Raw genomic sequence first — 13,427 nt, 5'->3', positions numbered from 1 at the left:
GAGACATGAATAAGACATCCTGTATACGGAAGTTCTCACACCAATGCAACCGGGAAGGCCATAAGTCCTGTGTGAGAGGCAGAGATGGGTCTTGTAGGAGTCGAAGGAGGAGGAAAACAAGTCACAGATTGTATTTTGAAAGTAGGGCTAGGCTGTGGCGCTGTTATTGGTGCTTGCTGTAGCAGCCCGTAGTACTTTGTAGTTTTATGCCTATAAGTAGGCTGTAAGTTTGCCCTGTTGGTCTTTAATGATGATGAAAAGTTAATTGTGTAATCATTTTGTCCAGGGTGGTGATTTGATTTGTTGTGTATTTAAGTTGCCCCCTTCATGTTTTTTTTTTTTTTTTTTTTTTTAAGCATAGAATAGCAGATTCAGTGTATGACATATTGACATAAGGAAAAGTCATCTTTTGTGACCGCTCCTTGCTTCGGCTAAGAAAATGGCCGTGTTTGTTTTGAACAAAGTGTCCAACTGAGGTGATGTGCGATGACCTGGAAAATGTACAGGCCACGATCACATAGTGCGAGTGTTAGTTTCACTAGAATGGAATAAAAAAAAAAAAAGCCGTATAGCTATTGCAGTGAAGATTGTGAGCACGTTGGTGAAGAAATGGAGCGATGAGGGAAGCGAGGATGTGTCTCACCGCAAACATGGTTGTGGGCTGCCCCCAAAATATTTGACAACACCTTACATGGTGCTTGCTCGTGTATGAAGAGACACAGTTAAATGCATATCCATCAGCTTACAGCAAAACAATAACAAAAAAAATAAATAAATAAAATTGGGGGGCGGCCAAGCACTATGTTTTGAAGAGGCACCTCCTCGCGTTCCTCGTAACTGAATTTCTTCATCAACGCACTCATTCTTTTCGCTGCAATAGTTATACGGCTTTTTTTTTTCTATTCAATTCACCATTGTAGTAAAGCTCTAACACACGTACTATGTAAACATGGCCTGTACATTGTTTAAGCATCGCACATCACCTCAGTAGAACATTTTGCTCAGAACAAACACAGCCATTTTGTTAACCTAAGTAAGGAGCAGTCACAAAAAAAATAACTTTCCCTTATGTCTATACGTCAAACACCTAATCCGTTATTTTATGCTTTCAAAAACCATATGAGGAGCTAACTTAAGTTGCCATGAAGTTATTTTTTCCTGGCATAGGCATAAGGACCTTGTATAAAGTAAGGAAAAAAGTAAGAAAAATGGCGAGGACAACTCTACTTCTTAGAAGCTGTTTTGACAAGAGCAGAGATACGAAATTTTCTGTTCAGTGATTCATTGTGGAACAGACCAAAAATATCAATTTAGAGAAGGTGAAATGTTACGTGTCACTGAAGAATAGATAATTGTCTTGAAGATAACATCAAATAGATATAAACAGGAATTTAATCATTTTTTGAGGCAATTAATTAAACATGGTTTTTGCTCTATTCCGCTCTGAAATTAGAAAAAAATCAGAAATCAAGTATTTTGTGGCGTCCCTCCGTGGATTTTCTGAGGTGTTGTACGTCTGGAAAATGGCGTGGAGAAGTGGAGGGTTGTGTCATCAGGATAAGAGTGGATAGAGGAATATGTAAGATTATAAATGATCATTGATAAATAATAACAAAAGGGTGATGGTTGATAGGACAGAATCTTGTGGAACACGACTGTTAAAATGCTTCAGAGAAAAGCAATACCTGTTAACCAGTGCTACAATAGAACTACAAGAGGAAATTTGAAAAGACTGAGTAAAGAAAGGAATACAAACCATATAGGGATACCCTAGAAATTAAAAATTTACACCAGACACTGTTAAAAGCTTTAAGCCTTTGATATGCCTAAAGCAACGACACAAATTTTACCAAAATCCCTAAAAGAGGATGACCAAGATTAAGTGAGGCGCCTAGAGCCAGAGTAACGAAAGCGAGACTCCGGCCGAAATGATAATTTTTATCATATTGTTTTCCACCACTTTCCTACTGTGGCGGGAAGCAGAGTAGAAGTCAGAATGGACAGCGCAATAGGGTCGAAAATCCACCCAAATGCAGTTATCTGTAGACCCTTCGTGTCGCTCTCGAAGCAAGGCGATGAGCGGCTGGTGCCAGAATGAAGTAACTCCCGCCTAGCAGCCAGCGAGCCAATGACGGCAGAGGCTGCGCTTCACGTGACGCGACTGACAGCAGCCTGCCTCCCCCACACATCACACCCACAGACACTCATGCACCCTCCGCCAGCTCGCCACCACTGAATGACACTACCTTTTTTTTACGCTAATACGCAAGACTTCATCATTATGGCGGACAACAGCATGCTCCCTGAGGAGCCAGAACCCTCTAGGGGAAGGAAAAATGTGCGTAATCCTGAAGAGTGGAAGAAAAACTTAGCTAAAAGACGAAGGAATATGGGAGAAGCATAGGTGAGCAGGTCTACAGGCCGTCACGTACAGACGTGGGTAGTGGGGCCTCCCTGTGCTGATGGCTGCTATAATAAAATTACATTGCCGATAGCCACAGTCTTGCACAGGGAATTTTGGGCCATCGGTAATTTTGCACTACAGAATGCCGACATACAGAAGTTATTTTTCTACCGTTTATCATTCTCCCCTGTTAAGTGGTCAGATTGGGAAGTATGTGCACGAGTGTCGCTTACGTTTTTGCTTAATAAAATTACTACATCAACCAAGAATGGCTTCAATGGTGGTGAATCTCAATAAACTACATGCTGTTGAAACAACTTGACAGAGGAACAGAAATACACAATGCATGCATGTTTGATAAATAATATATTGGAAGCGTTGTTTTTTTCCACAAATAAAAAAAAACAGTCATCCATTAGTCTTTCAGAATGCTTTAATTTCACTAAATGTCCAGGTATAGGCTGTAAACCACATGCAATAACAAACATTTTGAAGCCAAGCACTACTTCCTATCTCAATTAATTGAGGAGATATTGCATTCTGAGTGTTGCAAAACTTTGATCGGTTTTTTCTCCGTTTTCTATTTCTGTCGCTTACGTTACTCTGGCTCTAGGCGCCTCAAGTGAGGAATGTCAGATAGACCTCCCTTAATAGATGCCGTACTGGCGGTCAGAGAAAAGAATGTTTGTCGACAGATTCAAAGACCTTAGATAAGCAGGAAACCAAAACAACAGGAAATGTTCCAGTGAAGCTAGGGATATTAGCAGTAATTAAACACCAACATGATCGTCGGGCTGCAAATCGCTGGATTGCTTGGATAAAGGTTTCGGCGCATAAGTATTCTATACCTTGTAAATATACGCTTCCCATTAAGGCAAAAGGTAAACGGACAGACAATTTCTTAGGGAAGAAAGATCTCTAGTAATCACTATAGCTCCAGTTTGGTCAACTGCTATCACCTGAAACGACTTTAATAATTTGAGATCTTACGCTCGTCACTAAAATATATTATTGTATGATTCTTTTCTAGGAAGGAGATGCTGGTGACCGCCCTTCTGTTCTTGGTGAGCACATCTGCCACAGAAGTTGGGAATGTAGCTCCTCTTGTTTCTGGTAAGAGATCTATGAATGTGTGTATGCTATGCCTGTGGGTATTCATAAATGCATAAAGTGTTGTGTATATTTAACTCATGTGATTGGTAGCCTGAAGAAAATAGAGTGCGAGAAGTCACTAGGAATGAATCTGAATGCGTGGATATGGTTCAAGATTGGAGGAGAGCGTGTCGTAGAGAGCATGGTTAGTTAATTTAATCGATGTAATATGGTGGGAACAGGGCATGATATGTACGCAGGGACAGACAGCAGGTTATACTATTGCATGAAAGCAATAAAATGGCATAGTATAGATTATATAAATTATGGAAGAATCAGTTCACTTAGCTAAAGGAGACTGCAACACTGTTAAGTATTTGGGCTGAATGAAGCAATAAATACAGGTGTTGCATGAGATTTATAAGTGGTATGTATTATTCTGCACAAAGTTTAAGATTAATTACATAGAAAGGCAATGTGGTAGGCACTTCAGATGCATGAGTGGATGGGGAAGATGCGTACTAAGAATTGTAGAAAGCTTCCATAAGAAAAGTATGGGATTCAGAATGGGTAGAGAACGAAACTTTTCTTCCAGTGGTGACTGCTCAACATGGTTTTGAATGGAATGATCAGGGAGGTGAAAATTACAGTTGAAGAATATAGGGTTAAAATTGTTTAAGAACTTAGAAGCAATGGAATATGAATCGATTGTGGCTTGTTTACAAAGCATTATTTATTGCAGACAGTAAGGAAAACCAGCCGAGTCTGTTTACAAATTTAGAGATGAAGAGATGCAAATATACATTCATACATACATATATACATTTGTTTCTTTCCCAGGGAAGCATGCTCCTTCAGTGATGAGTGACGCGCTTGTGCAAGTGATGAGAGTATCCTCGGATTCACGGTGCACTCGCTTGTTATTCATAGACGATGGCTTCTCTTTTGCTTCCATCACTATCGTCAGTATTATGGCCACCGCTGATAAATATTTTATTTTAGTCCTTCAATGAAGGTGCATATTAAAAAAAAAAAAATGTTCGTTACATAAGAACATAAAAACTACAAGGAGACTGCAAGGGGCAAGATGATGTAAAAAGGAGACTTACACTTACCACCTGTCACCTTCACGATTATATCTAAGCTCCTCTTAAGACTTTCTAATGTTCCTTCAAAGTTTCTTCTATTCGAGAAGAAACTTATGCATTGCTGCTTCTTAAATTTGAATGTCAAAAAATCATTTCAACTCCTTTTAACTTGTTTCTTGACTACAAGAGCTTGCATCGTGTCTCCTTTATTGAACCTATTTATCCATCTAAATATTCTCATCATATCAACACACATCTTACGGACTTGGAAAGAATGCATTTCAAGAAATTTTAGCCTACATTGATGACATAATAATTTTGTGCCTGTATCATCTTAGTAACTCATCAGATAATAAGGATGCTGGAATTATACAGCATGGTCTAAATGTTCCTATACCAAAGTAAAGTATAGTCTCAGAATTACATGTGCATTTATATAAATAATTATGCTAACGTATGACTGTTTTATATATATATATATATATATATATATATATATATATATATATATATATATATATATATATATATATATATATATATATATATATATATATATATATATATATATATATATATATTCGAAAATCTGTAGGAAACTGTTATGGGTGTGAACCCTGTGCGAGCCTCTGGAGTGTTTTTGATGGGGCACGAGCGAAAAGGTAACGGGACGCAGCAGGACTGGCTGTCTGTGGCCATCGGTCAAGCCCGTCAGGTAACTACATTGTACTTTATTAAAAAGAATAGTTACACCTATAATCCTATACCCATGAATCAAGGAGGCTCTTTAACCCTACATGGTTCATGATTGACCAACACACTAACAGGTTAACTATGGGCAAAACTTACACATATGCATTACTTCAGTAACTGTCTTCAGTTTCTTTCTCATCGCCGCAATATTGCATCTCTTGCTCATATTCATTACTTCAGAAACTGTCTTCAGTTTCTCTCTCATCGCCGCAATGTTGCATCTCTTGCCATATTTTACCGCTATGTTAATGACAATTGCTCTTCTGATTTTGCTAACTACATGCCTCTTCTCTTGCAGCCTCGTTCCACATGACCTTCTACTCTCTCGCATCCCTAGTCTGTCCACCTTTCTAATACAAGAGTTAACCAGTATTCTCAATCTTTTTTTTTTTTTTCAGGTAAACTCCGGGACTTCGAGCCTGCTTTTGTATTTACCCTTCCTATAACTTGAACTCTTTCAAGATTGGAGTTTCAAGAAACTTCCTCCAACTTTGAAAGATCCTTTATGACCTTTTGGAACTGTCATCTTAGTCGGCATTTTCCCTCTCTCTTTTTGTTACCCTTGTCCAGTGCTACTCTTACATAAAAGTAATAAATAATAAAGGCCCCATCTTCGTGCACATCAAGACCTGAACAAAACAAACATGCCTTTGATAACGGACTTTCAGCAAACGTTTTCATGCCAAAGGATGACACCACCGAGCGCTCAAATAGAAGCCGAGTCTAACAATCAAGAAAGCATGCTCAAAATCCTGGAATGGAATATCAACGGCTTCAGAAACAAATACCACCTACTCATAGCAGCCAAAAGAGAAAGCATAAGAAATACATCATCATCCTCCAAGAAATGAAACTGCCAGAAAACACAACATTAAGCTTCAACGGTTACACAATTTACCACTACCCCGTCACAGAGGGATGTTCCATCCTCGTGCGGGCGTCCGTCCCCAGCACGCGGATTGCACACCTTGTATATTGAGGCGAGAGAATGGAGGTATTAGGTGAAACACTGCGTCTAAACATTGCGTGTATATATATATATATATATATATATATATATATATATATATATATATATATATATATATATATATATATATATATATATATATATATATATATATATATATATATATATATATATATATATATATATATATATATATATATATATATATATATATATATATATATATACGAGTATATATATATGATGAGGCTGATACATACTCGTATATGGATCGCTTGTATATCATTCGTATCATCATTACTACTATTATTATTGTACATATATTTCATTGTTCATCGTTCCACGTGTTCAATGTCTCCCTGAGTGATATATATATTGTTGCGAGCGGCGATGTAAAACGAAGATGGGAAGTAAGGACAACAAGAATGAAGGAAGAGAGAGAGAGAGAGAGAGAGAGAGAGAGAGAGAGAGAGAGAGAGAGAGAGAGAGAGAGAGAGAGAGAGAAACGCCAATAAAAGACGAGTGAGTGCGCGAGTGGGCAAGAGCGGAGGTGGGTGTCCACTGTTCGATGAATCTTTGCCTTGCTAGCAGTTACATTAAAAGTTTCTACTCTCCATCCAGTCCTTTTCACTATTTAATTTCAGTATTTTCCCTTCATTCCATCTTTTGAGCCTCACACAGTTAATAGAAGAGTTGCTCTTCAAGATAAAGTAATCAATATTCCTCAAGGCCCCCATAGTTTAGTCACCAGAATTTTCAGAATAAAAGTGTCTTATTGCGTCAGCTCGCAGTGTGGGCAAGGCGACGAGAGTGTGTGTCTGTGTGCATGTCACCACCACCCCTCTCTTGTAACCTTCCCCCCAACCCTTTAAGTAGCAAAATGGGAGAGCGCTCTGCATCCCTTCCAACGCTTTCAGGTTAGTCACAGTTCAGCTATCACTAGGGATAGACGTACGAAGGCAGACCGCTTGGTTTGGAGACGGCTTTGGGGATTTTAATAGCTTTAAGAGGACCTGTCATCCAGGAGGCTGTAAACAACATTACTTGGCTAGAGGCTATAACATGCTACTGGACAGTGGGTGGATTTGATACGAGGACGATAGTCCAACGGGGTTTTATACCACGATCATATATGTGTTGTCGCTTGTTATAATTGTCTCTTCCCCATGAAGTGGCTGGCAACTCTTACCCAGCTGTTATTGCTTTGTCTGTGGGTGGGATAAACAGACTGGCGACCTTAGAACATAAAAACATAAGAAATAAGGAAAGCTGCAAGAAGCCATCAGGCCTACACATGGCAGTCCTTGTATGAAATATACCTACCTATTTCCACCTATCGTCACCATCCATAAATCCACCTAATCTTATCTTGAAGCTTCCGAATGTCTTAGCACTAACAACTTGATTACTGAGTCCGTTCCACTCATCTACCACTCTATTTGAGAAACAATTTCTTCCTATCTCTTTTTTAAACCTAAATTTTTCAAGCCTGAACCCGTTATTTCTTGTTCTGTTCTGGTTACTAATCCTAAGAATTTTGCTTATGTCTCCCTTGTTATAACCCTTCTACCACTTAAAGACTTCTATCAGGTCCCCTCTTAACCTACGTAACTCTAAAGAATGTAAATTTATCAGCTTCAGTCTTACCTCATAAGGAATACTCCTCATCCCCTGTACTTTTAGTCATTCTCCTCTGTACTGATTAAAACAGACCTATATCATTCCTGTAATATGAGGGACAGAACTGCACAGCGTAGTCTAGATGAGGTCTGAGCAGCGCCAAATATAACTTTAATATTGCTTCCGGCCTTCAAGTTTTAACACTCCTAAAAATTTATCCTAATACCCTATTTCCCCTGTTTCTGGCCTCTATGCATTGCTTTCTTAGGGGAGTTCAGAGCTAACTATAACTCCTAAATCTTTTTCTTACCCTGAACTTACCAGAGCTTCGTTGTTTATTGTGTATCTACTGTGTGGGTTTCCTCTACCTACGCTAAGTATTTTACATTTGTTGGTATTAAACTGCATTTACCATCTGTCTGTCCATTCGTTCATCCTATCTAAATCTGCCTGCAAGGCGATGGCATCCGATTGACATAATTAATCTACCTATCTTTGTGTCATCCGCAAATTTACAAACATCACTGTTATCCAAGTCATTGAAATGTATATTAAAAACAACAATGACTATAATACTGATCGCTGTGGCACCCCACTAATTATATGACCCCACTTGGATTTAGAGCCGTTTACCTCAAATCTCTGTCGCCTGTCGCTGAACCATGACCTTATCCATCCTAACACCTACCCATCTATTCCGTGCGCCCTAACCTCTCTAATTAGCCTCTGATGGGGTATCTTGTCAAACGTTCTACTAGAGTCCGGATATAGAATGTCATAAATATCACTATTATCTGCTGCCTCGTAAACTTTACTGTAAAAACTTAACAAGTTCGTCAGGCAAGACTTCCCCTTCATGAAGCCATCCTGTGAGTGATTTATCAAGTTATGTTTGTCAAAATGCTCCCTAATGTTCTTCCCTATTATTGACTCCATTATTTTACCTACAACAGAAGTTAAGCTGATAGGTCTATAATTAGACGTTAAAGTTTTATCTCTTTTCTTAAAAATTGGTATTACATTAGCCAGCCTCCACATTACCGGTACCTCACTTGACTCAAGTGATTTTAGGAAGACCGAAACTAACGGTTCACTATTAACTTCAGCACTATGGGATATATTTCATCTGGTCCTGGTGTCTTGAATTTTTTTTAGCCTATCTATTTCCTGTTCCACTATCTCCTTAGTTATGGCAATTTCTGTCCGCTTCTTATTCTCATCTGTTCTAAACACCTACGCACTATTCAGCATATCCTGCATGTTTTCCTGTGTGAAGACAGTTTAAAATAATCATTCAGAATTTTACTAATCTCCCCAGAAATAACCAGCTCCTCATCTGCTGCCTTTAATGGAAATGTTGTTTCCTTATTCTTTGCCCTATATACCTGATAAAATTCCTTGGTGTCCATCTTCGCTTGACTGGTTACCTTTAATTCATAATTGCTTTTAGCTTTCCTCTCTGACCTCCTGACTGTTCTAACTAATTCATTTTATTGTGGCTTTAAAAGTTCTTCCCCTACCTTCATTCTCTTATACATACTTCTCTTCCGCCCTATATAGTATTTTAACCTAACAGTCATCCATTTAGGGTCATTTTTCTGTGATCTTATTGTTCTATACGGGATGTTTGCTAACGCTCCTGTTAATCTACGAAATATTTATACAACTCTTCTACATTTACTTCCCCTAATCCTCTCATCTCGGCCCCTTCCATCCTCTCTACTCCCTCATCTACTAGCCTCGACCTCACCTCTCCCATCTCGGCATGACCTGACCCTCCAACATACTCACACATATCTCCCCCTCTCTCCCTCCTCCGATCCTTCCGAACATTTCTTCCCTCCTATTGCCCTACACCCTCACAACTCACCTCACTTCCCTCATCCTGCCTTATCTCTCTTAACTCCTTCCTGGACCTTACCTCCCCCTGCGTTCGTTGCCAGTCAACTCCTTTGAGGTACCTTTTTAATCCCTCAAAATCTGCTCTCCTAAAGTCAGGTATTTTGCAAGTGTTTTTGCTTCTAAAAGTTTGTACCTAATTTCCCAATGGTCACTGTTACCTAGCTGCCCTTCAACCTCTACCTGTATAACTGCTTCCTCCCTGTTAGTTAGAATTAAATCTAGATTATTGTTCCTCCTTGTGGGTTCTAAGATTGCCTGTTTTAAAAAATTATCCTCTGCTTAACTGTTACCCACCATCAGGCTTCACTCGATATTCCTAACATTAAAATCTACCACACACACCTGACTGTACCTGCCTGCTCTATTTATTTCCTGCCATAGTGAGGTGTTAACTTCCTTTGTACTGTTCGGTGGCCTGTACACTAATCACAGTACTACTAACTGTGATCCTTTCTTAATATCTACCCATATCGACTCTGTTTTGCTATCTGCTTTAATTCTACTTTTAATACAACACTGTAATGTGTCCCTGACGCCTCCCTCTTCCTCTCCTGTTTTTCCTGCCTTTACACGGAGAATAGTGTATAACCATTTATCTGAACCTCTGGATTAAATACTTTTCCTGACATATCTAACCAAGTTTCTGTTAAAACAATATCAAGGTTCTCTACACTCGCCATTCCCTTAAGCAAGTCTATTTTATTCAAAATATTTCTACAATTCATGTAGTAAACACTTAAGCTATTCCTTGCCTTCGCTGGGCTTGTTTCCTTTCTAGATTGATCTAATTTATTCTACATTTCATCCTCCAATGTTCTTCCTTGCTCCCGACTAACGAAAAAAGCGCTGGAGTGCAGATATCTCCCGCTCGAGCGTTCCGGCTAAAACCCGAACAGCCTGGCGTGATAAATGCACTCCATCCCTGGTATACAAGGTGTCCCTACCATAGAAGAGGTCCCAGTTGTCGATGAACGTCCATCCATTACTCTTACAATGATTCGCGAGCCTGCGATTCACTGTAATAGACCTGGACAGCCACTCAGCACCAACTCCCCTCCTCGGCAAGACACCACATACCACAGGGATCTTTCCCTTGTTCCTAATCCTATCCAAAGCCAGCCCAAATTTCCTGAACAGCTCCTCACTCGTGACTTTACCAAGGTCATTCCCTCCCGCGCTAAGAAAAACAATGGGTTTGGTCCCATCATTTTCTAAGCACCTTCCTTATCCCAACCCCTGGCAAACACCCTCGACCTACGCTTCCTATCTCTGGCACACAACACACTATCTAAGTGCCTAACTTGACTATCACCAGGCACAAGCACTCTACCTTGGAACAGGGTAATTGCATCTGCCTCCTCCTTCTTGTCTCCTCCCGCCACATCCACTTCCTCCTCCGTCACTCTCCAGCACACTGAAGGGGTTCCTCGTCTCCTCGCGAGGCGCCTTGAGGACCTTCAGCTTCTTGGCGCCCCTGCACACCACCTACCACTGCTCCTCTTTCGCCTTACTGGGTAAGGTGACGGCGGGGCACGACCCTGCCACAAGTGCTGAGATTCTCTCACAGAACTCAGCCCGTAGGTCTGAGATCCTCCCACGAAACTCAGCCTGCACCTCCGAGATCCTTCGATGGAACTCAGCCTCCACCTCTGAGAACTTCGCAACGAAGGCCTCGAGAACAGGAGAACTAACACAACTAAACACAAAACAAGGCGCCATGTCTATACTAGCCAGCTATATCGTCACTGCTCACTAAACACGTCCGTTCGCTAGGAACTGTGACCTGGGACTGAGACTTAGTTGTGTAATTCACCACATGAAGTCAGAAGGACCCTGTGGAGGTGAATTAGGCTCCGCACTATACTGCACACGAAGTGGCAGTGTAAGAAGGCCGACCCAGGTAGTGGTGGCCGAGAAGGAAAGCAGAACCTGGTGTTATGGCCGTTTGTTGACATGGTGCAAGAAACCAGAAGGACCTTATAATCCATGTTAGGCCATGCAACAAATTACATTGGCGGTGACATTGGGGAAGCTAGTCCATCTTGAGGCAGCTGTAATAGGGGCACGAATCTATGGTCGTAACAGAAATTGGCGACCTGGCCAGGATCGCTGGTAGCTTCGTAGCCATGTAGGGGAGACAGTTGTTTGTGTGTTTCATTGTCTTCTGTGTGCCCACAAGGCTGGTAGCAGGGGTGACCTGAGTCACCTGCCCCTACTGGAAGCGGTAGTGTAGACTTAACGCAGTTCGGTGTGAGGACACTTAGTCCCACACACAGCGTCCACGGACGTGTTAACCCTGACCACAGCGTTGGTGGCTTCTCCCAAACCAAAGAGGAGGAGATGAGATTTAAGTTGAAAATGAGGAGAATGGAGTTGGAGGCTGAGAGGGAGAGAGAATTAAGAAGGCTTGAATTGAAAGCTGAGAAAAGGAGATTGAAGACTGAGGAAGCTATAGAAGCAAGGAGGCTTGAGGCTGAGGAGAAGAGGCTACTTGCAGCTGAGAAGGCAAAGCTACTTGCAACTGAGGAAAAGGCCAGATTACTTGAGCAAGAGAAAGAGCTGAGGTAGCTTGAAGCGGAGGAGGAGAAGGCGAGAATGTATGAGAGGGAGGAGGCTGAGAAGATTACGATATTTGAGTTGGAGAAGACTCGAATAGAAGTTAGCTCACCTTATGGTTTAAGGAAAGGAGTGAAGGAGGATACGGTAGAGAGCCAGATGATGAGAAGTTTGAAACTGATACCAATAGTTTGATGAGAAGATGACAGAAGATGACAGAAGGTTTGAGAAAAAGACAGTCGAATTTGAGTGGCCTCAAGGGCGATGGGTTGGCCTTTTGGCAAATATGTTAAAGGGCAAGGTTCTTGAAGTCTATGATAGATTTCTGTGGAGGATTTGGAGGATTACAAGGAATTTAAGGCTGACATTCTGAAAGCTTACGAGCTGCGGCCAGAAGGTAAGAAAAGGCCAAGTGATTCCTAGCTAGAATGTGCTCGTTATCTGGAGGAGACATTAGAAAAGTGGATTACAAGCGAGCATGCCACCCCCCCTACCGTGAGTTAAAAGAGCTCATAGTAATTGAGCAATTTGTAAATGTGGTTAGAAAGAATTAGTACCGCTGCTTCGGGAGAAAAGATTTAGGATCTTGAAAGAGGCAGCCACATGGGCAGATGACCACATGTTGGCGCACCGGCCTTTGCCTCGGTGGACTGATTGGTACTATGTCTAGCGGGGCCGGTGACAGTCTGCAAGCATGCAGCACAGCACTCCCAGGTATAGCACCCAGCCCATGTGCTATTATTGTAGAAATACTGGACACTTTAAATTTAACTGCTCAAAATTAATAACAGCCACAGCTTTCAAGGCGCCCCAGAAGCCGGTAGCTTTGTGTCTCATGGCCGTGTCCGGAAGAGTGATGAGATCTGGCCCGTATTTGGTTATGAGGATATAAAGGCAGGGAGTACTGCCCCCTTTCCTATTGTTACCTCATCATTCCCTGAGAGGTCTGAATTAGGCTGGTGCCGTCCATTTTTGTGTAAGGGCACTTAAGATTGTTAAGAGACAGCCGCACAACAATCGCTCTCCAGGAATGTCACCGGGA

At 41.1% G+C, this 13,427-nt stretch overlaps 1 long non-coding RNA gene across 1 annotated transcript in view; it reads left to right on the top strand.

Annotated features, from left to right (window-relative positions):
• The window catches only part of LOC135115123 (uncharacterized), a 60,969-nt gene that overhangs the window by 37,548 nt on the left and 9,994 nt on the right, over nucleotides 1-13,427 (top strand). The window contains exons 2-4 of the long non-coding RNA XR_010275825.1: nucleotides 3,435-3,517; nucleotides 4,337-4,458; nucleotides 5,180-5,299. This is a non-coding gene — a long non-coding RNA (uncharacterized LOC135115123). The remainder of the gene's footprint in view (nucleotides 1-3,434; nucleotides 3,518-4,336; nucleotides 4,459-5,179; nucleotides 5,300-13,427) is intronic.

Source organism: Scylla paramamosain, chromosome 28 (assembly GCF_035594125.1).
Source record: "Scylla paramamosain isolate STU-SP2022 chromosome 28, ASM3559412v1, whole genome shotgun sequence".
NCBI classification, from domain to species: Eukaryota; Metazoa; Arthropoda; class Malacostraca; order Decapoda; family Portunidae; genus Scylla; species Scylla paramamosain.
Note: the sequence above shows the minus strand (reverse complement) of the source record. Positions and strands in the feature narration are given on the sequence as shown.